Raw genomic sequence first — 25,434 nt, 5'->3', positions numbered from 1 at the left:
AAGTATAATGTCTGTGTGCTTAGAAAAAAAGAATAGGATCTGGGTGGACATACAAATCTCTGTCATACTTCATGCTTACTAATTTAGCTTCCTACATGGTGCTAGGAAGGGGAAATACTCTGGTCATCAAAGTTGAGTATCATGTCTTAACAACTGTAATTCTCATTACAAAGTCCCGTTAGGATAAATAAATCAGTTTCCTTTATGTTTGCTCATAGCAAATTTGTATCATCCCTACGTTTTCTGACGTTATGGAAGTATTGGGATTGTGTCACACTTCTGAGTGATGCTCTTACCTTGTTACCATGTAATTAGGAACAACTGAGAAGCTGTGAGATCTAGCCATCATGAAGGCAGGCAGTCTAGGGTGTAGAATCCAGATGATCAGATCAAATGCTGGCTCTGATACTTCTCAAATGTCTGATACTGACATTTCAAAAGCTTTCTGTTTCAAAGTTTTCTTATTTGTGCAATGGGAGTAAAACCACCTATTTTCAGTTAAATGACCTATAGAAAATATTTATAGATCAAGCAGAATTCTTTCTCAATGAAAAAATGGTGAAAAACAATGACATATTTGGGGAGTAAGTCTGAGATTTAATGCAAGGAAGATGACCTAAGGGAAGAAGGAGGTCCCTGGGAGATGAAGTCCTTAGTCAGATATCCTGAAAAGAGAGCTGTGAGGCATCCCTGGGCTCTGGTTTATCTCTAAGGGAAGGTATGTCTTTACTATCTCAACCTAGTAATCTCTCTTGAGCTTCAGTGCCCTGATTTTGAAAATGAGGATAATAAGAATTGCTTTGATGATCTTGATAACAATCTTTGATAGAGTGGTGGAGATAAGAGCCAGGGGAATGGGTTGGAAAGTAAATAAGTGAGGAAATGGGAATTATCTACATTTTCAGTCTTTTTCAGAAATTTGAGAAAGATAGTCTGGGAATACAGTGGGAGCAGGAGGGCAGAGCAAGGTTAATGAAGGTTTTGTTTGTTAAAGATTGGGAAATAACAGATCATGGTTATATGTTGCAGAGAAATCTCTAGTAAAAAGGGAGACCGTGATAATGTAGAGAGACATTGAATAGAGAGGTAGAGTTGACTTTTGTGCTAGGAAGGGAAATTTGTAGGGTTAGCATTGAAAAGATGAAATACTGTATCCAATAGTCTTTTTTTTTCCTCTTCAGTAGAGTATAATGTGGGGTTGTTTGCAGAGACATATATATAGGTACAAGTGTTGGGAGTGAGGACACCAACTGGAAGACAGAAGAGAAAGCAAGAAATAACAGGAGTGGGGAAATGTTCCAGAGTCATGGGCAGGCTTTAGAACTCAACTGTGTTGGAGTTGACGGAGTTAGAGAGTGAAGTTACTCTTCTTGACTGTGAGACCACCATCTCTGAACCCTCCATCTCAATTTCTACTGCAGTAGCTTTTCCACTGTACTGTTTTTGTACATTTTTAATATCCCCTGAGGCATTCTCCAGTTACACAGATGTCTACCTGGGCCGTCCAAATTACTGCAAGATACCATTATTTGTCTAGCTCTCTGATTACAGAATTGCATAGGTTTTTAGTAGCATATCCTTATTTTTTCCCCTAGGTGTGAGATTTTTGTAGAGAGGTTTTTCAGAGATGACTGTATTATCTTCATCTCCATGGAAAGTCATTGCAATTGTCCCCTCAAATACATATGTTGAAATCTTAAACACACACACACACACACACACCCCGCCCAGTGTGATGATATTTGAAGGTGTGGCCTTTGGGAGGTAGATAGATAATGAGGGTGGAAACTTTGTGAATGAAATCAGTGCCCTTGTAGGAAGTGTCCAAAGAGCTAGCTAGCTCTCTTTCCACCATGTGAGGATACAATGAGAAGTTGGCAGTCTAAAACCCCGTGGAGGATTTTCCCCAGAACCCATCCATGCTGGCACCATGATCTTGGACTTCCAGCCTCCAGAACAGGGAGAAATAAATGTTTATTGTTTAAGCCATCAAGTCTATGGTACTTTGTTACCTGAACTAAGAATGGCAAGGTTAGTTTTTTACAACCTAGAATTTTAAAAACTTGAATGTAGGTTAATAAGTTAATATCATCTTCCTGGCAGGTAAATGAAGTTTAAAGGAAAGTGCTCACAATATTCTTTGATGCTGAGTCCTACCTTCTTCCAGTGAAGGTCTTGATTCCCTTACCATGTTAGAGTCCAGGTACCTGGAAACAACAAACTCTGGTGAAGTAAAGCCATCCTGCTACTGTTTTTGTGCTCATGACTATGCTCGTGAAAGGCATTTCTTGCATGTTCATGTATAGTTACTTACAAACCTAGTTGCACAGGTAGTTTCTATCCATTAAGAATTTAACAATTTAAGAAAACAGTGAACATGAACATAAGTGTTTTAGCTGTGGTAACATGCAAACACAAACATGAAAAAAAATTTAGTTTTGTGGAATATTTTAGAATGAAGAACCATAGGAGGACAGTACAAGTATTGTGGTTATACTCTTATCTGCCCAGGTATCTGTGTTTAGCAACCATAAGTAAAAGGGAAATTAGCCCTTAGGAATAATTATTACTTACCAAGACTTGGAAATTTTTCACTGTTCATCATAGAAATTAATGATAACACAAAATAACTTGATTTCATCATCCTAGGTTTCTTTGAGGGACCATATAGCCTAGATGCTAAAAGCCTGGACCCAGGTATCAGGACCAGTCATTTGCTAATTGTGTGATCTTGGACAACATACTAAAACATTTGGTGCCTGAGTTTCCTCATGGGCCAAAAAAGGATAATATGGTGCATCCCCTATAGGGTTGTTATGAGGATTAATGAGATGTTATATATAAAATACCTAGGTTGTGCTACTATGTTGTGCTTACTATGGTAAGCTCTTGGAGGTTTCTGGTTAGAAAGATATTATATACATTCTCTCAAAAATGGATAGACATTGTAGGTTGAAAATCAGTAAAGACATGGTTGAACATAATGTATTATCATCAACCAAATAGATGTAATTGATATCTTCAGACTATTTTATTCAACAATAGAATATATATTCTTCTCAAGCTCACATGGAACATTCACCAAGATAGACCACATTCTGGGCTGTAACACTCAACAAATTTAAAAGAATAGAGATCATAAATTGTTTGCTCTCAGGCCACAGTAGAATTTAACTTAGAGATCAATAATATAAAGATAAGTAGGAAATTTCAAAATACAGAGGTAAACACAGTTTATAAATAATAGGTCAAAAAGTATGTCAAGATAAATTTTAAAATATTTTGAACAAAATGAAAACATGACTTATCAAAATATCAGATGCAGAGAAAGTGTCAGAGAAAAATGTATATAGCATTATAATGCATATAGTAGAAAAGAAGAAAGCCCTGTAATCAGTAATCTAAATTTCCACCTTAGGAAACTAGGAAAAAACCTAAATCTGGAAGTAAGCAGAAGAAAAAAAGTAATAAGAATTGGAGCAGAAATCAGGGCACCTAGCTGGCTCAGTTGGTGGAGTGTGCAACTCTTGATTTCAGGATTGCTGGGTATAGAGAGTAAACTCTTAAAAAAAAAGAAAGAAAGAAAGAAAACAAATTAAAAATGAAATATCAGAGAAAAGCAATGATATAAAAATCTGGTTTGTTAGATCAATAAAATTGATAAACCTCTAGTGAGGCTGAGAAAAGTAGGATACACACTATTAATATCACAAAGGAGATGATATCACTTCACATCCACTGGACATTTAAAGAGTAACAACAATGCTATGAACAGCTCATTGCCCACACCTATATCTGTTAAAGAAATCAAATAATTGCCTTGCAAAACAGAAAGCACCCTGCCCAGGTAGGTTTACTGGTGAATTCTACCAAATATTTAAGGAGGAAATTATGCCAGTTCTCTGTAATCACTTTCAGAGGATAGAAGCAGAGGGAATACTTTGTAACTTATTCTGTGAGGCCAGCATTGCCCTAATGTCTAAACCAGAGAAGGACATTAAAGATACAAATCAGTATCTTTCATGAGCATAGATTAAAAAATCCTCACAAAATATTAGCAAATCAAATCTAACAATTTATAGAAAGAATTATACACCATGACCAAAAGGGGATTATCACAAGTATGCAAAATTAGTTCAACATTCAAAAAAATCAGTTAATGTAATCTTCACATCAGGCTAAAATAAAATCAGATAATTGTATCAGTAGATGTAGAAAAGCATTTGGAGTATCTCAAACCCATTCACGATTTTAAAAAACCTTTCAGTAAGCTATAAATAGAGGGGAACGTCCTCAGCTTGATAAAGGATATCTACAAAAGCCTACAGCTAACATTATACTTTATGGCAAGAAAGTAAAAGTTTTCTCATTAAGATCAGAAACAAGGCAAGATGATCTTTTGTTCCTTTCCAACAACCTACTGGAATTCCTAGCTAATGCACTAAGACAAGGAAATAAAATATATACAGATTGTTGAGGAAATAAAGTTATCTTTGTTCACAGTCGATACAATCATCTGTGTAGAAAATCCAAAAGAATTGACAAACAAAAAACCTGGAACCAATAAGTAATTAATAACAAGGTGGCAGGATATAAGGCTAATATATGACAGTCAGTTGCTTTCTTATATACCAGTTGTTGAATAAATTGAATTTGAATCTAAAAATACTTTTTCCTCAATTTTGCTGTGAACTTAAAACTGCCCTAAAAGAATGAAATCTTTTAAAAAAAATTTTTAAAGATTTTATTTATTTATTCATGAGAGACACACAGAGAGAGGCAGAGACACAGGCAGAGAGAGAAGCAGGCTCCATGCAAGGAGCCCGACGCGGGACTTGATCCCCAGTCTCCAGGATCACGCCCTGGGCTGAAGGCGGCACTAAACCGCTAAGCCACCCAGGCTGCCCAAATGAAGTCTTTTAAAATATATGTTGAAAATGTGGAATCTGAGTTCAGACAATACTCTTAAGCTTACCTTTCACCTTTTGACTTTTTTTTAATAATTTTTTTAAATTTATTTATGATAGGCACACAGTGAGAGAGAGAGAGAGGCAGAGACACAGGCAGAGGGAGAAGCAGGCTCCATGCACCGAGAGCCCGACGTGGGATTCGATCCCGGGTCTCCAGGATCACGCCCTGGGCCAAAGGCAGGCGCTAAACCGCTGCGCCACCCAGGGATCCCCTCACCTTTTGACTTTTGAAGTGAATAGTTTGTTATGGTGACAATGAGAAAAAACAGTTTCTCTCCAGAGACTGTTCCTTTAACTGAAATGTATTCTTCAATGCAGAAAAATGGAATTCTTTGTTCACGATTTGACATATACTAGGTAGTAGTCTTTTATGCCCAATGAGTAAAATAATTATTGCTCACAAATGGATGTTGTTGCTTTAAGGTTAAAAATAGATGTATAAGAGGTTAGGGACAGGAGGGGGTTGTGGAGGGAGGTAGGTGTGCTTATAAAAAGGCAACTTTGAGGAATCCTTACAGTGATAGAACTGTTTCATATCATGGTATGGTGGTAGATAGGTAAGCCATAAGGTAGTAAAGTTCTGTAGAACTAAATGCATACACCAAGAAGTATAGTGAAACTGGGAAATCTCAAAAGACTAGTGGATTGTATTAATATAAATATGTTTATTGTGATATTCTACTTAAGTTTTGTGAAATGTTATCATTTGGGGAAACTGAGTAAAGGGTACTCAAGATCTTTCTTAAAATCATATATGAATCCATAGTTATAGTAAAATTTAAAAAGCATGTTTATATACTATTATATAAACTACTATATAAACTATTATATAAACTAAATAATTTTATTTTTTGTTTGTTTTTAGGTTGCTTCTGCCTCATTGACAAGTCATCACTGGCTTTGTAAGTTGACATTTTCATTTTTTTATTCTTTACCCCCAACATTGTAGATTTTCTGATCACATAAGAGTACTTTTCTAGAAAACCTGGAGCAAAAATTGGAGCAAAACTCTATTATTTGGTTCTTACATTATTTTAAGGTCTGTTTCACTTTTTCTGATACTATTAGGTGATAGTTATTTTGAGTAAGTTGAATTTCACATCTTAGCCTAGTGCCATCTGTTTCTTTGGAGTGACTTCCTATCAAGGTTATGATTAGGAGTGAAGTGTCATCTGTGGAGCTGAGATTGTATATACATCCATCCTGTTGGATATCACAGTCTTTACACAGAACATCTTCATGGCTGATGATAACAGGGACACAACACCCTGGGAGAAAGCCACAAGTGTAAGTGGTTTGACCAGTGAGATAAAATGAATTCTGCTTTATTTACATTTGAAAATCTGGCAATTAGATGGAATGAGGGCAGGATTCCAGACGGGAGAATTTAACTTTATTTTCATTTTATCATTTAAAGTAGATATCTTGCTATTTTGTAACTTTTTCTCTGTCGTATTTGGGGGAAAAAATTAGAACTGATTTAATAATGAGTAGGGTTTTTTTTTAATTCCATGAAATGCAAACATTTGAAATGAAAGGAAAATTTACACAAACATTTTTAACCTGAGACAATAAATTATTCTTTGTATCACTGAAAACATATTACATTATTAAGTGGATTTCACTTGGCCAGGTTCTGAGAAAAGAGACTGTGTTGCCTGTTATGGAAAAATAAGGTCATGAACTATTATAATGTGCAGTCACTATTTTTGATTTATATATATTGTCATTTTGATGAACTGAAATATGCTAAACTAATCTTAAGGACATCTTTGAGAAATGTCTGAAAATGGCTTTCTTTTTCATGTTAGCAATGGAGGATAATATTGTTACAAAGTAACATCTGGGGGAGTTGCATTCTCTGTGTATCAGTTTGAATCTTGTTCTTTTTTAAAAAAATTTTATTTATTTTTATTTTTTTAAAGATTTATTTTTATTTATTCATGATAGACATAGAGAGAGAGAGGCAGAGACACAGGCAGAGGGAGAAGCAGGCTCCATGCTGGGAGCCCGATGCGGGACTCGATCCCGGGACTCCAGGATCACGCCCTGGGCCAAAGGCAGGCGTGAAACCGCTGAACCACCCAGGGATCCCCTTGAATCTTGTTCTAACAGGTTTTGTTTCACCATTTTGAGGCCACTAGGAAGACACCTCTAATACAGTCTTCCCCAAAGTATATGTCTTGGAATACTTACTCCTTTGGATGTTAACTGATACTATATGGGAAAGGGACCTAAGGTCATGCTGCCTTTTTATAAGTTAAAATTAGAACTACTTCCAACAACTGATTATCTAAGAGAGCCTATGGTTTATGGTGGTTCTCAAACATATTTTCCAATTTAACCCCAGTGTCCTCAAATATGCCATAATGCTTTTTCTCCATGAAATGTTTTTGGGGAAATAGTGCCTTAAGATTTGTGAAGTTGATAAAAATGACAGGATCTCTTGTACATTTTTTACAATGATGGCAAAAGAAAATAAGCACAAATGCTAGAATGGAAGAAGTATAACATAAAAAGACTGTTGAAGTATATTAAAAATAGTTGATGTCCAGTTAAGGATTAATAATTATTATAGCTATAAAGTGATTTTTTAAATGTATTTTTATATGAATTTTTTCTTGTTCTAGTCACTTACTAATTCCCACATCACTCTCTTTTCTTGAAGATTTAGCTTCTGACTCACTGTCCTTCTCTCCAAGACTAATGTGTTCTAAGTTTTGGTAATTTTATGGCCCCCTTGGGGTCCTTCCGTTATCCTAATTTCTCACTTCCTTCCTTTCTTTCAATCATCTTGCTTCCCAAACTACTTCAGGCATGTCCTCTCATGGTCATATTGTGGATTTAGTCATTAGCAGTAACTATTTCCCTCCATGATCTTGATCTTACGCATCCCATTCTCCACCAATCCCCACTCCCACCAACAGATTTTTAACTCCACTTACTCAAGTAAATAGCCTCTACCCTATCATTAAAAATCACCCATTTATCCTCCTCTCTGATTCCTCCTGCTTGCCTTGTTGTACTTGGATATCTAAATCCCAAGGACACAGTCTGTCTCTCACCCATGCCTGTAGCTGCCCGGCTGAACACCACTGGAGAAAGGTACCCAGCCATGTTCACTAGTCTTACTTTAACGATTTCAACTACTAATCTTAGTGGGCCCCTAATGTTTTCTAGCAATTTGGACAATTCCAAAAGGAAAGTGTTTAAAACCTATTTCTCTGTAAACTTCCAGTTCCTCTTCTCCTATTCTCCCTTTCACCTGATGACATGGTTTTATTTTTCACTGATAAAATAGAATTACTTCTGGAAGAAAGAGAGCTTCCATAAGCACCCATCATCCCATCTACCCAACCATCTGCACCTGTACCTTACGTTCTGTCTTTCCTTTTTCCTTCCTGGGTGAACTGCCCAAATATTGCTGTGACCCAGGAGGCAATTCCCGCAGTTTCTCCGCCTACACTCACTCTCTAGCTAAGCTGATTCCATCTCATGGCTTTAACTACACGTATATGCTGGTAACTACCAAGTTTATATCTCCAGTGTGAACCTCTCTCCTGAAGTCCAAATTTGAATATCCAACTACTGAACATCTGATAGGCATATCAGAGCTAACATGTCCACAATTAGGTTCCTCTCCATACTTAGCCAGACTGTCTTCTTCTTTAGTCTTCCTAATCTCTGTAAATGGTAACTCTCTTCCTCCATGGTCTCAGGCCATATTCTTTGGCATCATTATCATTTCTTCTTTTTCTCACCTTCTATTTTTCTAGCTGTCAGGAAATAACTACCTTAGTATATCCAGAAGAGGACTGCTTCTTACTACCTCTCTCACTATCATACTGACCCAAACCTTATTATCTTTTTATTAAAATAGTCTTCTTACTGGTCTCCTTGTTTTTATATTTTCTCCCCTATAATCTATTTTCTGAACAGCAGCCAGATGAATTATTTAAAACTCTCACTCTGATCAGGTTACTCTTCTGCTCTAATGACTCCAGCCAGTGCCTCTCTTTGTAGAGGTTAATCAACTTAATATGGGCCCCCATTACTTCTGACCTAACCTTTTACTGCTCGCCCTCACTCCCTGCTTTAGCCATACCAACATGCTTGTTCCAGGTCGGGGTTTTGCAGTTGTTGTTGCCACAGAATGCCATAAGGCTTGCTTCTTACCTTCTTCAGACCTTTGCTAAATTGTCAACACACCTAAGCCTTCCCTGACCAGCCTATTTTGAATTGCCACTGCTTCTCCCTGCCTTACCCTCTTTAGTGCTCCCTGTCTCTTCAGTACTTTAAATCACCATCTGATATATATTTTGTTTGTCTTCCCTTTATTCAAAGATGAAGTCCACAAGGAAGGGAACTTTGTGTGTTTAATTCAGAAAGAAGAAAGTGGAATAGGGAAAGGGATTGTATAGTAGTTATTGACTTTGCCTAACACGCCCTTTTCTTGTTGCCTCCTGATTACAAAAATGGGTAAGTGACTCACATTTGGGCAGTCTTTGTATCTTGTCCTTCTGAAATCCTTGACCTGGGGCAGCCATGTGATCCAAGCCAGGCCAACAGGAGTTTTCCATGGGATTTAGGTTTTTCTGACTGGAGGTGGCAATAAAGAAATAATTCCTATCTTGTCATGGGTCCTTTTAAGTATTAACAGATCATTAGACAAAAGATAAATACAGCCCTACACTATAATGCTTTTGGAACACTTAAAAAATTGCCCATATACTAGGTGACTAAAAAAATACAAAAAGAATATTAGAGCAGATACAGGGGAGAATAAGAAAAATTCAAGTGAGTACTATATAAAGTTCTATTTAAATAAACTTTAAAATTTTCAGTGTATAATACACTAAAGGTTATCTTGACCTAGTTTGCCTGTCAAATTGATAAATTCTTCCTAATGTTCGTGTAATAGTTACTTACATGCTACATGACTTCCAGAGCTCAGAAAGATAAAATAGATATATTCAAAAGACTTATATAACCCTCATTAGAACATAATAGCCAATACAAAAATTTTTAAATATTGTCAGTTATGAGAATAAGTGTAAAAATATGCGAATAAGATTTTTTAAAAAGATTTTATTTATTTATTCATAGAGACAGAGAGAGAGGCAGAGACACAGGCAGAGGGAGAAGCAGGCCCCATGCAGAGAGCCCGACCGACGTGGGACTTGGTCCAGGGTCTCCAGGATCACGCCCCGGGCTGCAGGCGGTGCTAAACCACTGCGCCACCGGGGCTGCCCACAGATAAGATTTTAAAAAGAAATATCTACTGTGACTAAATAGGACTTACCCTGAGAGTACAAAAATTATTCAATATTTGGGAATCTTATGCATATATACACAATAATTTTTTTATTTTTTATTTTTTTCACAATTTTTTTAAAGTGTGAACTTAGTCTTATGGGACATTTAATAATATTTAACACCCACTTCTGGTCATCTTTTAGGAATAGTACTTATGGACACAAAACTTTTGTATTTACACATTTATTTAACATATTTAACACATTTATTAATACTAAATCCCACAGACATTTCCATCAAAATCAAGAGTACTGACATGATTCTGCTAACATGGTTGTTTAAGTTCTAGCCAGGCAGTGAGACTGAAAAGTAACATGTATAGTTATTAGAGGAGGAGATAATGCTAAAATCTTATAGACAGTATGGTGGAGATAGACCATACAGTTCTGAAAGTCAATAATAAAACTCTTAGAATTAATGCAATTCCATAAAATAGAGAAACGGCAAATACATGTTTAGTGGCAATAATTGGAAGCTTAAGACAATAGGTTAATTTCTTATGGCTAGCAAGAAACTACAAGAATTAGTAGAAATAGCAAGAATAACTCACATAAAAAATGTGTATTTTCAGAATTTTTTTGCAGTATGTATAGCTTTATTACCAGAAAATAAATAATAAGATCTTAAGAATATGCTTTCAATACTTGGAGGTAAGAAAATTCTAGAGCCAGAGCTCAAGCTCAGCTGAGTTTTGTCAGTTGTAAGTTTTCCCAGATAATTCAGTAAGACGTTTGAATTTGAGAATGTTAGTTAGATTACTAACATGATTAAAAAGCAGCTCAAATCTCAATCCTCTATATATTTCCAAGTATTCCTGGAGAAAAACTAGCTTTGAAGTTTTTCTAAGAATTTTCATTTTCTTTTTCAGTGCTTGTTTGATTAGAAGTTATTTGGTGGTAAAAAGTGAATAGGTCTTGACAATTTTAGTAAATGGCTCCTAATGCCATTTTGTTACTAAGGACTTGGAGTGTTCTGTCATAATTTAGTTCCAAAAGCTCTCTTCTTAAGAGCTATAAATTAAGGAGCAGACAGAATGGTGGAGAGCACAAGTTTTAGAATGAGTGGAGCCTGGCTTGAATTCTAACTGTGATGCCAATAAGAACATGACTGTGATCAAGTTAATAAACCTTTCTTAGCCACAGGTTGTCTTATAAAACAAATAATAATATCTATGAGGATTATAAGGATTAATTGAAGTTTTAGACCTGGTCATTAGCAATATTCAGTAACAATCCTTTAATTCTATATTACTCAGTAGTATGATTTTAAATGCTAGTAATAAATTATTTTACAGAGTACTTCATAGAGAAGACTGTCTCTTACTATTTATATCATACATCCCAAATCTTGAAAAATTATATACTGTTATGGTAGAGAAAATGACTAACAGGCATGGGCAGCTCTGCAGTGTGACCCCAGACAAGTTACTTTTTGCGTTATTTAAGCTTTCAGATAATCTCTACATCTTAATGATGTAGAAAATATGAAATGTGAGATAATGCAAATTTTTCAGTACTTGAAAATATAAAGCATTAATGCAAATGTAAGGAATTGGAGCTTCATACTAAGGGGACGTCCATGATTTTCTAGCATGGTGTAGTAACAAGAACTGGGTTTGTTCTCCTGCCTTAAACAACCAAAACCAAAATGAAACAAACAAAACAAAACAAAACAAAAAAGCTCATAAAATATATAAAACAGGTTTTCAGATATTGGGCAACGAGTGGCATAAGACTATGAACCCTGAGAGAAGACTGTGAACCCTGAGAGAACCCTGAGAAATGATGTGCCCAAGGCCACAGTGTAAGAAGGGGAACCCAAACACAGCTCAGTGGTCACCCTGAATTGAGATGATAGTATTGGGAACTCATGGAAGCAAGTACAGCTAGAATTTGTAGGACAGCATTGCATAGAAGAAAGAGTTGCACAAAGAGAACACTTTGGAGGTCATCAGAGGGTCCCCTGGAGTCTTCAGGTGAGTGCTGATTAGTGCATGCATATGAGAAAACTAATAACCAAGGCTAGGAAAAGAACCACTAGGAAGGAAAATGTAGATCACAGGCAGAGAAGAATGTGTCCCACCAAACTAGAAAAACTTTGTAATACAGATGGCATAAAATGGAGTACATGGAGAAGTATTGCCTCAGTAGTGAGGAAAAATTAGCCCTAGCCTAAATATTGCTCTGATCTTTCAAAAAAAAAATTCCTAAAAGTAGGCCATTGAAAAAGGGATATAAACTTTTTTTTTGTAAAGAGTAAAATAGAAATTATTTTAGGTTTTATAGGCCATATGATATCTGTTGCAGCTACTAACCTCTGCCACTGTAATGTTAAAGCAGCTGTAGATAATATGTAAATGAATGAGGATGGCCAAATTCTTTTTCTTTTTTATAAATTAATTTTATTGGTGTTCAATTTACCAACATACAGAATAACACCCAGTGCTCATTCCGTCAAGTGTCCCCCTTAGTGCCCGTCACCCATTCACCCCCACCCCCCGCCCTCCTCCCCTTCCACCACCCCTAGTTCATTTCCCAGAGTTAGAAGTCTTTATGTTCTGTCTCCCTTTCTGATATTTCCCACACATTTCTTCTCCCTTCGCTTATATTCCCTTTCACTATTATTCATATTCCCCAAATGAATGAGAACATACACTGTTTGTCCTTCTCCGATTGACTTACTTCACTCAGCATAATACCCTCCAGTTCCATCCACGTTGAAGCAAATGGTGGGTATTTGTCGTTTCTAATGGCTGAGGAATATTCCATTGTATACGTAAACCACATCTTCTTTATCCATTCATCTTTCGAGGGGCACCGAGGCTCCTTCCACAGTTTGGCTATTGTGGACATGGCTGCTAGAAACATCGGGGTGCAGGTGTCCCGGCGTTTCATTGCATCTGAATCTTTGGGGTAAATCCCTAACAGTGCAATTGCTGGGTCATAGGGCAGGTCTATTTTTAATTATTTGAGGAACCTCCACACAGTTTTCCAGAGTGGCTGCCCCAGTTCACATTCCCACCAACAGTGCAAGAGTGTTCCCTTTTCTCCGCAAGGATGGCCAAATTCTAATAAAACTTCGTTTACAGAAATAGGCTATGGGCCAGACTTGGCTAGTGGGCCACAATTTGCAGACTCTTGGTTTAAAGGTCAGATGGTTTCTAATAGTTTAACTTCTTCCCAAAACAAAGCTCAAGAATATTTAAAGAACTACAGAATACCTGGCACCTAATAAGGTAAAGTATGCAATATCTAGCATTCAATCAAAATTTTCCAGGTCTCCCAAGAAACAGGAAAATTCAATGGTGAAGAGAAAAATCACCCAATACAAACAGACTTGCAGATGATAGATTTAATAAATATATTAACAAATAAACAGATTTTTTAAAAAGATTAGTAAGCACCTTTAGTAAGCAAAGATAATAAAAGTTATTTTTTCATGCATATGCCCAAGATTGTAGAGTAGTAAGTTTAAGGAGAGACATGAAAGCTATAAAAAATTCCAAGTTGAACTTCTAGAGGCAACATAAACATCTGAAATGGAACATACACTGTTTAGGATGAACAACCGACTAGATGTTGCAGAAAGACTTTGTGAACTTGAAATATGGCAATAGAAATTATACAAAATAAAACACAAACATACAGTGCAAAACCAAAACAGTCCATCAGTGAACTATGGGACAACTTTGAACAGCCAAATGTATGTATAAGTGGAATCTCCAAAGAGGAAGGTAACAGAAAAAATATTTAAAGAAATAATGGCTGAAAATTTGCAAAATTTAATGGAAACCATAAGTTCACATATCTTAAAGGCTTAATGAATACCAGCAAGTACACCAAAAAATGAACAAAATGATACCAACATACATCACAATCAAACAGTTTAAAACCAGTAATAAAGATTTTATTTTTTTTTATTTTTATAAGATTTTATTTATTTATTCATGACAGAGAGAGAGAGAGAGGCAGAGACACAGGGAGAGAAGCAGGCTCCATGCATGGAGCCCAACGCGGGACTCAATCCTGGGTCTCCAGGATCACACCCCAGGCCGAAGGCGGCGCCAAACTGCTGGGCCATGGGGGCTGCCCAGTAATAAAGATTTTAAAACAGAAAACAAAGACACTATAAACTTAGAGGAACAAAGAATGACAATAGACTTTTCACCAAAAGCAATGCAATCCAAAAGACAGTGAAACAACTTCTTTAAAATAATGAAGGAAAAAACTGTCAACCTAGAAGATGTATAGCTAATAAAAAATATCTTTCAAAAAAGATAGTAAAATACTTTTTTTACTAGCTTAATCTAAAATCATGACCTGAGATGAAGGCAGACATTTAACCAACCGAGCCAGAATTTTTATACCACATGTGAAGAGGTGTAATATCCCTTGAGGGTGCATTGTGTTAAAAATGTAACAAGAAGGGATGCCTGGGTGGCTCAGTGGTTAAGTGTCTGCCTTCGGCTCAGAGTGTGATCCTGGAGTTCCGAGATCAAGTCCCACATCAGGCTTCCTGCATGGAGCCTGCTTCTCCCTCTGCCTGTGTCTCTGCCTCTGTCTTTGTGTCTCTCATGAATAAATAAATAAAATCTTAAAAAAAAAAAAAGAATACAACAAGAAACCCTAAGTCAACCACTAAGACCTCAAAAGAAAGAGTTCTAAGCCAAAGGAGATAAAATTAAGTCAGAAAAAGCCCAAAAAGAAGGCAAAGAAAAAAAAAAGGAAAAGGGAAATAGAGTACAGATTAGTAGCAAGATGTACATTTCAACTTAACTATCAATAGTCCTATTAAGTATAAACAGTGTAAACATTCTAAGTAAAGGTCAATGAATGTCAGCTTAGACTTTTCAAAAAAGAAAATGAGTTAGCTATGTGGTGCCTACAGAAATGTACTTTATATATCTAAAGACACGATTAGATTATAAAGTAAGGGAAAACAATATTTTTGAATTAATTTTTTTAAGCTTGGGGTGGCTAATCCATGGCTCAAAGAAGTCTCATGAAAAACTTTAAAATATTTTAAACTAAAGCTTAAAACAAGCTTATAAATAAGTGTGTGGGGGCAGGCAGCTAAAACAATGCTTAGGGGGAAATTTATAGCAACAAATGCATATATTAGCATATCTAAAATCTGTAACCTAAATTTCTACCTCATTAACCTAGCAAAAGAAAAGCAAATTAGGCCTAAAGCAAGTAGAAGAAAATAAATAAAAATCAGGGAAGTTAACAAAATTGAAAATAGGAAAACAAGAGAAAATCAAAACAAAAAGTGGTTCTTTGAACAAGATAAAAAAATCAAATAAAAATAGAACTATGGCCAGTTCAACCAAAGAAAAAAGAAGGTGTGAATTACCAATGTCAGGAACAGAAGAGAGCTCATAACTACTCACCTCATGGTACTGATCTCATGGATATTACAGGGGAAATAAGAGAATACTACAGGCCCACAGATTTGAAAGCAGATGAAATGGAACTATGTCTAGAAAGATGTATACAAACCACTGAAACTGTCTCAAGGAGAAATAGGTAACTCAAATTGCCCTCTATTAAATCAAGTTAATAGTAAAAACAAAACAAAAATAAAAACCAAACAACAACTTTCCAGAAAAGAATACTCACCAGGCCCAAATGGTTGTGCTGGTAAATTTTACCAAATAACCCACGTTACAAAAAAATGAAAAGGGAAATTGGAAAGTACTGTCAACTGAATGAAAATAAAAACTTACTTCCAAATAATGAGGATGCAACTACATCAGGCCTTTTAGAGAAGTTTATAGCACCAAGTGCCTATATTAGGAAAGCTCAACAGCCTGAAAATAATGGCTCTAGGTAATAGATCATCAAAATCATCTTTAAACATCTGGATAAAAAAATGTTTATTTCATGTTGGAGAAGACAGTACAGATGGTTATAAAAAGGCAACTCTTAGACCTTCATAGGAAAGAAATAACCATCAGACTTTCCCTGCTGTGGGTGACTTTCTTTAGTGAGGCACATTCCCTTAGGTATTCTTTGATTATTTTTTAAATAATCTCTACAGCTAAGGTGAGGCTTAAATTGACTATCCCGAGATCTAGAGTCACATGCTCTACTAGCTGAGTCAGCCAGGCATCCCTCCCTGAGATAGTCTTAAAGGGTTCTTCCCAACTATTAACTTCTGAGATAAATGGTAGTGAAGGAAAAAACATTTTTTCAATGTTAATAGGCTGTAAATTAACATGCACATTTAAACTGATGTCTTATATAGTGGGTAATACAATATAAGAATGAGCAGTAATTTTTAAAAATCCTGGAACTGTAGAATTAGAAGGAGCTATAAGTGGTGTTTAGTCAAATAACAGTGGCTTTAGCTTTCTAGTTCTTTTAATATCAAAGCCTTGGGTAAAAAAAAAAAAAAATTAAGGGAGATCCATTTAAGTTTGCAATTCAACAAAAACAGTGCATGAGAAGTAAGCCACTGAAAGATGTATTCAGAGTTCAGAGAAAATTGCATCAAGCTCAGAGACAATCACCAACATTCTAGATGTGATTTTGTATTAGGTCTAAAAGGTTGGGTATATGTCACCTTCTCTCCAAATCCTTTTCTGGCTCTTTCAGACTTAGTGGCCTCTGTCTTTTCACAGTATTTTGTACACTCTGTACTGTAACATCTACATACTACCAACTATTGTTAAGGTGTTAGGAAAAATGAGACCAGGAGTAAAAAAAAAAAAAATAAGTTTGCCCTTTTTTTTTTTTTTTTTTTTTTTTACCACTGGCCGGCCGTCTTTGTGCTAGAAAAAGTTCCTCTGTTTTCTCCTAGTAAGTAGTGTGAGGGTCAAATGAAATAACATATGTGGTCTTTGAAAACTTTAAAGCACTAACTCCATGCAACAAATATTCCTATTCTATATTTTCATTTTCATGTGGCAACTGTCTGTGAATTTCTGCCTTTCACAAATATATTCCTGCGTAAAGTAGTTAAATGGCAAGAAGCAAAGCTGATTGCACAGAAAAACCATATCGCTGCTTTGTAACAACCAAGGATTTTCTTCAGTTAGATTTTTAAAAGACAATTCAATTGGTGTTTCTATTTTGTGTAATAGCTTATCTTTTATGACAGTTTTATCTGGGTTTATTAGTTAGCTACCTTAAAATATTAGACTCAAGTGGTAAATTTTTAGTACTAGAGAGAACCATATAATCCAGAGGCTGAAAGTTAAATTTTATATCTTTTTATTTAAAAGGACACATTTTTCTCCTTTACGTTTTATATTGGTCTGATTTTCAACACCAATGATAATAGCTAGCATGATTAAGCATTTATTATGTGCTAATGCTACTGTAGGTGCTTTATACAAGTTATCTAACTTGATTCTTTACAGACACTGTCAGAGAAAATATTATTCCTCTTTTGCAGTTGAGAAACTGAGAATCCGAAAATTATGTTAATTGCTTAATTTACAAAATTACCAAAAGGTGACACTAAAGTTTCAATGTGGATCGGGCACCAGACTCCATACTCAAGCACTGCCTCCTTGGATGAGTGGTACATTGCATCGGGCTTAGGAGTAGATTGATTATTCAATGTAGTTATGGTGAGAGAAGTTCAGTGAATAATTGTATGTATACATGGCAGCAAGGTATTACATGGGGTTGAAAAACAGAATACTTCCAAGTTGTGTTTCCAGTACATATTTGTTACCTTTCTTAAGTCTGTTTTCCTCATTCAAAAATAGAAACTAGTAAAATCACCTATCTTAGGTGCGTGTGGTGAAGATCAAATTGATGTTTCTAAATGCTTTAAATGCTTTTGAAAGGGTATATAAATGAATTGATGAGTGTATTTTGTCATTTGCCATAGCCTTTGTTAAGTAGTAAATTATCTGAGACCTTTTAAAAAAATGATTTGATTTATAGAAACTGAGTTTCCAGAGCAGCTCTGTTGAATTAGAGTGATCTATTATGTAAGGAAGTTCTACTCAAGAGACTAGCGTTCTCCAATGAGATACTTTGTATTTGAGGATCGGTTATTTCACAATACCTGAATTCTTGACAGATATTTGTCTCCATTTTGAAAGAGTAGAAAGACAGAGAGGCCCAAAATGGATCAGTGCCAGAGTCAGCTTTGAGACTCCTAATATAACTGTCACGCCGCATCTACTAGGAAGCCATCTTTTGTGTGCTGTTGAGACCTTTGTATTTTCTAAGCTCACTTCTGTCTCATCCTGAGAATAAGTGAAAGTCTTCTTGAAGACTGTTCAGTACCATGTACAAAATGGCATCTTTGGTGATCAGTGAATAATCAGTGAATGGATCTCCCAGGTCATACTGAAGCTCATAAGATGGGCATGTGGGAAGTTGTGTTCTGTGTCAAGGAATGACTTCTCCATACCTTTCATTCCAACATTGTTTATTTTCTTTTTGGTGTAGGAATTTTCAGATTTAACCCATCCACTCCCATGCTTCCTCAGGATTAGTGGCAGAAATGGAATGGAGCACGATAAAATAATGCATTATTTTACAGGCTTTCTTGAAGGTTGCGTCAAACAAGCAGGTTAGAATTCAGGGGAGACTTTAGAAACCTTTTGATCAAATCTGTTCAGGGTAGGTAACCAATCAGGAGAATCCATCTTCTTTCCTAGCCCCTAGTGCTCCCCCTGCCCCTGGCTAGCCCCCCTCACTCCCGCAAAGCTGCACATGGCTCATGCACACACAGACTGTCATTTAGGGGTCTCGATTACCAGTTTGGGTGAATACCTCGCTCACATCAAAAGCTAACCAACCATTCTATCTCTGTTCACATTTTTGTTTTGCAAACAGAATTTACGCAAACTGAACTCTCTTTAGGTTGTGTGGCCTTCCCTGGAAATCAGGCCTTGGAGGAAGCCCCTAGCAATTACAGCTGTAAATTCATCCGATGGTGGTAGTTTACTGAGTGTGAACTGATTAGAGCTGCCCACATAACCATGCTTAATATCATCATTAGAACTATCAGGTTGAGAATAAAGTGTCCCAGTAGTTTGGGTAGGGTGACACGAAAGAAATTGCAGATTGAATGAGACAATTGCTTGCAGGATTGCAGGATGGAAAAAGAAAGGGAGAGTGAGCAGGCGAAGTTTATTTATGGAATGTCAGGGGGCCATTGAGGCTCAGCAGGCCCTAGAAGTGGAGGACTTCCCTGGGTGCTTGTTTTCTCCCTCTGACCTTGGATGAACTAGTGAGCAGTATATTATGCCGGGCAATTGTGCTGGTTTGTCATGGTTAGCATTCTGGACTGTCACTGGAATGTAGGAAACGGATGAATTTGAATTGAACCATGAGGTGGTCTGCCGGGCCCTCTCCTTGTCTCAAGGAAACCTGTCGCTGTTTGTCTGGGCCTGGCCTGATGGAAGCAGTGGAGGGAAAGAGAGGTGGGCCTTTGATCTCTTTGTTGCAGCTGCTCCCTGGGAACTCGCTGAAATCAATGCCCTGTTTTCCTGAAGGAATGAATGGCTCTGCCTAACTAGCTTTGTGAAGCTGTGGGGGAATTCACTGCCTCTGTTTATTGACAGCTGAAAAGGAGCACATGGGGTGGAATGGACCTTCTTGTGAAAACCAGGCACAGGGAAAATTAGACCTCAATTTAACACAGAGGAATTTGGAAATTCACCCCAAAGGAGACGGTGGTTTCTCATGCTTACATTAGAATTACTCAAGTTTGGGGCTAGTGTGTAATGAACAATGGACGTTCTGTCACAACTGTGTTATAAGTAGGAATATGGTATGCATAATAAATGATGCTAAGTAGAAGTTGATTCAACACCCTCCTTCTATTTTAAACACAGAAGTAGAGGAAGACAAATATTAACCATGATATAATCAAGTGATTCTTCTATTTTTGCCTGAAGAAGAATCAGAAAAAAATTCATATTTAAAATAAGCATCATTAATGTAATATGACTAAGTGTCAAGAATGTCATTCATGTCTGTCTCCAAACATCTCTGAACTTTGTATCTAAATTTTACTCCTGCTACTAACTAGTCCTGCTGCTCTGGATAGTGTGTGTCATGTGGGAATATTATGATAATATGTTTATTTTTAATTAAACGTAGGATATTCGTAGGATATTGTGACCACAAGGCTATACCAAGTATATTCGTAGGATATTGTGACCAAAAGGCTATGCCAAGTATAAATGAAACTGGGGAAAGACCGATATAGCACTTGCCATTAACACAGTTCATAAATCCTAAAATTACCACCTTACTTTTGAGAACACAGTAAGGAAAAAAGTCTTGAGTTTATCACCAGGAAGCATCACCGTATACCTTCTTTCACATCTCCCCTCACTTGCTTGATTTCCCAGGAAGAATTTATAGCTTCTTCCTTTGGCCCCAAGCCCTTTGTGCATACCTCTATTATAGCACTTAACACACTGCCCTGTAGCTCTTTGTTTAGGTGTATTCTTTTAGCTGGAAGTAAAGCAGCTGTGGCGGATTCATTTTTATATCTCCAAGCCCAGCAAAGCTCTTGGCTCCGTGAATGCGAGCTGCATGAATGGGGATTGATAGCTCCCTGTACATTACTTTGAATGCAATTACTTATCCAGGCTTCAACTGCAAATACTACATTTTAGGAAAACCTGATTGATCTATTGTTACCTGATTGGTGCTATAGCTTTTTAAAATCTATTCTTTATGGAGAATTATTAAACAATCTTTTTGATTTGGCAAGTTTGTTGGGCAGTCCATCAGCCTCTGAACAGGAAGCATAAAAAAAGTGGATTGCATTGTCCTTTTCAAATCTAAACTCTGTTCTCCAATATTCTTTCCTAAAATTAAATCTCAACCCAGTGTTTAGATATTTTCAGTACAAAGAGAAAGCTTTTTGTTTAGAGTTTTGTAGACTTTCACTTGACTAGATTTAGTGATTGAGATGGATAAAGCTTCCATTTTACATGATTTATTTCTATGATGTAATGTTAAATAATGCAAAACAAAGCACCCTTTGACAATTTCTTTAACCAGATTTACCACTACTGTTTGTTATGAGCCCCTTATCAAAGGAAGCAAACACCTTCACTTGTCAGTGAAAAAGTGTAAGGGAAATTTTGAGTCTAAAGGACTAACTACTATGATTTCATAGGACCCTAGAACAAGCCCAGTTCAGGGCTATTCTCAAGTTAAAACCTATTTCTTTTAAACCACAGCTTTAAGTGGGAAATGGTTGTCAACATTCTTTGGGAAACAACATCTTAAAATCATAACGGAAAATCTTAGTAAATGGAGGGGTAGGTAAGCACAGAAATACAGTAACTGGCTAATATTTTACTCTCCATGATATTTTTGTTTTTACCACCAAGATTATTTTTAAAGAGATCTATTTGGTCGTCTGTTTTTGATCAAAGGTAAGGGTGAAGTTTAAAATACAGGTTTGCAAATGTGTGAGTTTTGGTAGGAATTTTGTAGAGGCATGGGGTGTTTGTATGGGTCACACAAATGTGGTAGATTCAGCAGTTTGCAATTCTGCTGAGACTTCAGATTTCTTATGAAATAGGAAAATTACCATGGCCTTGATCATCGATAGACTCTCGCCCCCATAAGAATTAACTTGGAGATAAGAAAGCAGTAAGCATAGCACTTAGGTTTTATAACTTGGCTGCTCTACCCTCCGTTTCTGGAAGTAATTTCATGTGACATCATACCGAAGTAGGGAGGGGTGAAGGGTGGAAGGAAGTGTAGGAAATCAAACCACACTTTTTCATTTTAGCAGTAAGGCATATCTTTGTCTACATTGATAGAACTACATACAGACCACGGAAGTAACTTCAGTTAAAAATCGGTGTTCTTGCTGTGTCTGTAGAAATCAGATCACTCCAGCTCCATGATCATCCATAAAAGAGCCTTTTCTCAGGACCAAAGACCGCTATAATATCTAAGGAGAATCATTTCAAATGGTGTAAGAGTCAAACCTTCAAAATAGGTTTGAAGATCAACATATATTAGGTGTCTGTACTTGTGTGTGTGTTTATCTCCATCAGCAAACTTCCTAGTAGAAAGACACCAGATATTTCCCTCTCAGATGGCTTCCCGTCCATCCAGACTAACCAAATAAAGCAGCCCTACTACAGGCTTATCTAGTCATTGAAAGGGAAACATCCTCCTTATTCATTAGATTGAATTACAGGAAAGACTGTTCTGAAATATAGATTTAAAATTACCTTCATTGGATGTGCTTACTGTCAACAAGTTCTGCCTTTCAGGCCTCTTTTCTCACAGTAGCCTTGTCTTTGGGGGGAAAAAACCCAGGAGTGGAGCAAAGGAGTTTTGTTTGTTTGGTTTGGTTGGTTTTTGGGGTTTTTTGGTTGTTTTGTTTTGTTGTGTTTTTTGGTGTTTTTGGTTTTTGTTTGCCTCTGTTTAGGGCCTTTTAATGATCTTTCTTGCTCCTTAAAGATCCTCTCCTCCCCCACTTCACTCTCAACCCTGCTTGGACACTGTTTCCTAGAGGATAGTGTTTGTGTTTGACTCTTTTTAAAAGGTTCTGATTATCACTGCATTTCTGCTTGAGGCTGTGAGGTATTTGTACTTGAATTGGGTATCTGGGAAATAATTGCAAATATGGGAGTGCTCCTTGCTTCCCAGGTACCTGTATGAAGTTCTTTCCTCAGTTCAGCTCATTTAGCCGCAAAAGGCTCCTCTGCTGTAGGTACCATTTTGTCTTTGTGTTATAGATGAGGAAGCCGAGGCAGAGAAAGACCAAACAAATTGTGTGAGGTTTCTTTTTCCTTTTTTTAAAGATTTTATTTAAGAGAGAAAGAGCAGACAGGGAGAGGGGGAGCAGGCTCCCTGTTGAGTAGAGCACCTGATGCGGGGCTCAATCCCAGGACCCCAGGTTCATGACTTGAGTGGAAGACAGACGCTTAACCAACTGAGCCACCCAGGTGCCCTTTGTGTGAGGTTTCTAAGTGGCTCCAGGTGACACCTGGATTTGACTCTGGGCCTTCTGACACATGGCCCATGCTCTTAACCATGTGACTGCGCTGCTTCTCTAAGAGGAAGACTGCTGTCAGAACTTAAAGGCATGTCTCTGGAATGTAGGGATATGGCACTGTGGTATGTTGACGAAGAGAAATTTTTGATCTTGACATTCCTATTCTTTGTATCTGTGTCTGAACCTCCTATCCTGTGTATCAATGTCTACTTATAGAGCACCGATGTGTCTTTTCCCCCAATGCCTCCCCCCCTTTTATTTTAACCTTTTGCTTTTTCCCCCCTCACTCTAGGATTGCTCTTACATCTGATGTGGCCTTGGTTTCACATCACATTTAAAACTCTCCATACCTCAGACTGAAAAAGGTAAGTATGTCTATGCTGCGCCATCGGACTTCTGCCCAGGCAGCTCTCCTGGGGCCAGTTGTGAGTTTGTATTCTTGTTCTTTCCTATGGTACGGCACACACCAAAGCCTTCTACCTTTTCCACAGTAGAGGGGGTTATGTTCCAGAAAATGCTTGCTCTCAAGAGAAATTGCACTGAAGGAACTTCAGGCTTTGAAGGAAAAACAGGGTTAAGGGATATGAAAGCCCATTTTTCACTCTTGAGAAAAAAATCAAGAGAATATGCAAAGAACTGTCACTGATATTTATATGCATTTAGAAATAAGGGATATCATACAACTGATTTTTAGTTATCACGACTTGCTTACTGAAAATTTGTGATCTCCCTATCTTACATTCTAAAATGATGTTTTAAAATGATCTTAAAAACAAATACTAGGGGGGAATTTGGGGGCATTATCCTCCATTTAGAATCATAGTGAGTCTGTTGCATATGTTACAATTCAGTTTCTAAATCACGCTCTTAAAAACCATAATATGAACTGATTCTCAATTTGCATCTGTTCTGTCCAAATTTCCTAAAGTTACGAAATGAGGAAATAAGTGGGCTTCTAAATCCAGTGTTTATCTGGGAGACCTTATGGTTGGCAGGATCCTCAATATTTATCAGAAGTTTTTGTTTCTGATCATTTTCCACCATACATATGGAAATTATAATTTGTTCTAACCACCTATTTCAAAATAACAATCTCTAATTCCAGCCTTAAATTTCATATCCAACATTTTGGTGTTATTTTCCCTGTAACATGTATTAGTCCTCTTAACCTATACCTTCCTCACCTAACGATACCCTCCCCCTGTTTTTTGGAGCTTCAGTGCTAACAGTGTTGCTTAACCATAATTCTTGGCCTCTCTCCACACATTTTTTTTTTTCAAAATGTCCTTGACTGTAATATGCCGTTTTTTAAAAAATCCAGTGTTCTGTGTAAGTTTCCTTATATTACATCTTACCCTTGAATTTTTTTTCCTAAGCCTCTCACTAGATAAGTCACTTCCCAATTTATTTTGCTCTGGGGGCTGACTTCCAGGAGGTTATCCACAGCTGCCTGCGGTGGAAAGCCAGAGTGAAGAGAATATTAGAAATATAGGGGTGTGTGTTTGAATTCCTGTTCTCCAAGTGATTCTAACTGAAACTTGCCCACCAACACATTCGAAAAGAAAAATTTAGCAAAATCCAAAAATGCCAGAATCACTTATGTATGTCATTTAGGTCACTTTATGTTACCTGTGAGACCAATCAATTCATGCCAGGCACAATTGTTTTCTCTAGTTAAACATGATATTGCCATGTAAGGCAAAACAATGTGTGTGTGTGTGTGTGTGTGTAGCGATAGAAGTAGGAGATCCTTGGGTGGCTCGGCGGTTTGGTGCCTGCCTTTGGCCCGGGGCGCAGTCCTGGGCTCCCGGCATGGAGCCTGCTTCTCCCTCTGCCTGTGTCTCTGCCTCTCTTTCTCTCTATGTCTATCATGAATAAATAAATAAAATCTTTAAAAAAGCGATGGAAGTTTATTAAGTGAGGATACAGAGAAAGCTCTCAGAAGTGAGAGGGGTCCCAACAGGTTTGCCCAGCACAGCAATAATATGACACTGTTTAAGAATTTAGGAATCTTTCAAATACATGACACATGAAACTTGGAGGTATGCAGGAAATAATAGAAATTTCTTTTGCAAGCCCATGTTAGGAAATGAAATCGCACCATGATCCATATTAAAGAAAGATTATGGAAGTGAATCAATAACATATCCTGTCACATATATGATATTCTGAAACAGGTTACTGGTATTTCCTA

At 37.0% G+C, this 25,434-nt stretch overlaps 1 protein-coding gene across 11 annotated transcripts in view; it reads left to right on the top strand.

The window, feature by feature from the left end:
* The window catches only part of PLAGL1 (PLAG1 like zinc finger 1), a 112,116-nt gene that overhangs the window by 57,281 nt on the left and 29,401 nt on the right, over positions 1-25,434 (top strand). For 10 of the 11 annotated variants that reach the window (XM_055311666.1, XM_055311664.1, XM_055311665.1 and 7 more), the window contains exons 2-3: positions 5,836-5,872; positions 23,533-23,605. The gene's annotated coding sequence lies outside the window, so the exon portion shown is untranslated. The remainder of the gene's footprint in view (positions 1-5,835; positions 5,873-23,532; positions 23,606-25,434) is intronic. The other variant, XM_055311668.1, reaches the window with a different exon arrangement.

Source organism: Nyctereutes procyonoides, unplaced genomic scaffold (assembly GCF_905146905.1).
Source record: "Nyctereutes procyonoides isolate TBG_1078 unplaced genomic scaffold, NYPRO_anot_genome, whole genome shotgun sequence".
NCBI classification, from domain to species: Eukaryota; Metazoa; Chordata; class Mammalia; order Carnivora; family Canidae; genus Nyctereutes; species Nyctereutes procyonoides.
This window is presented reverse-complemented; position numbering and strand designations above follow the sequence as displayed.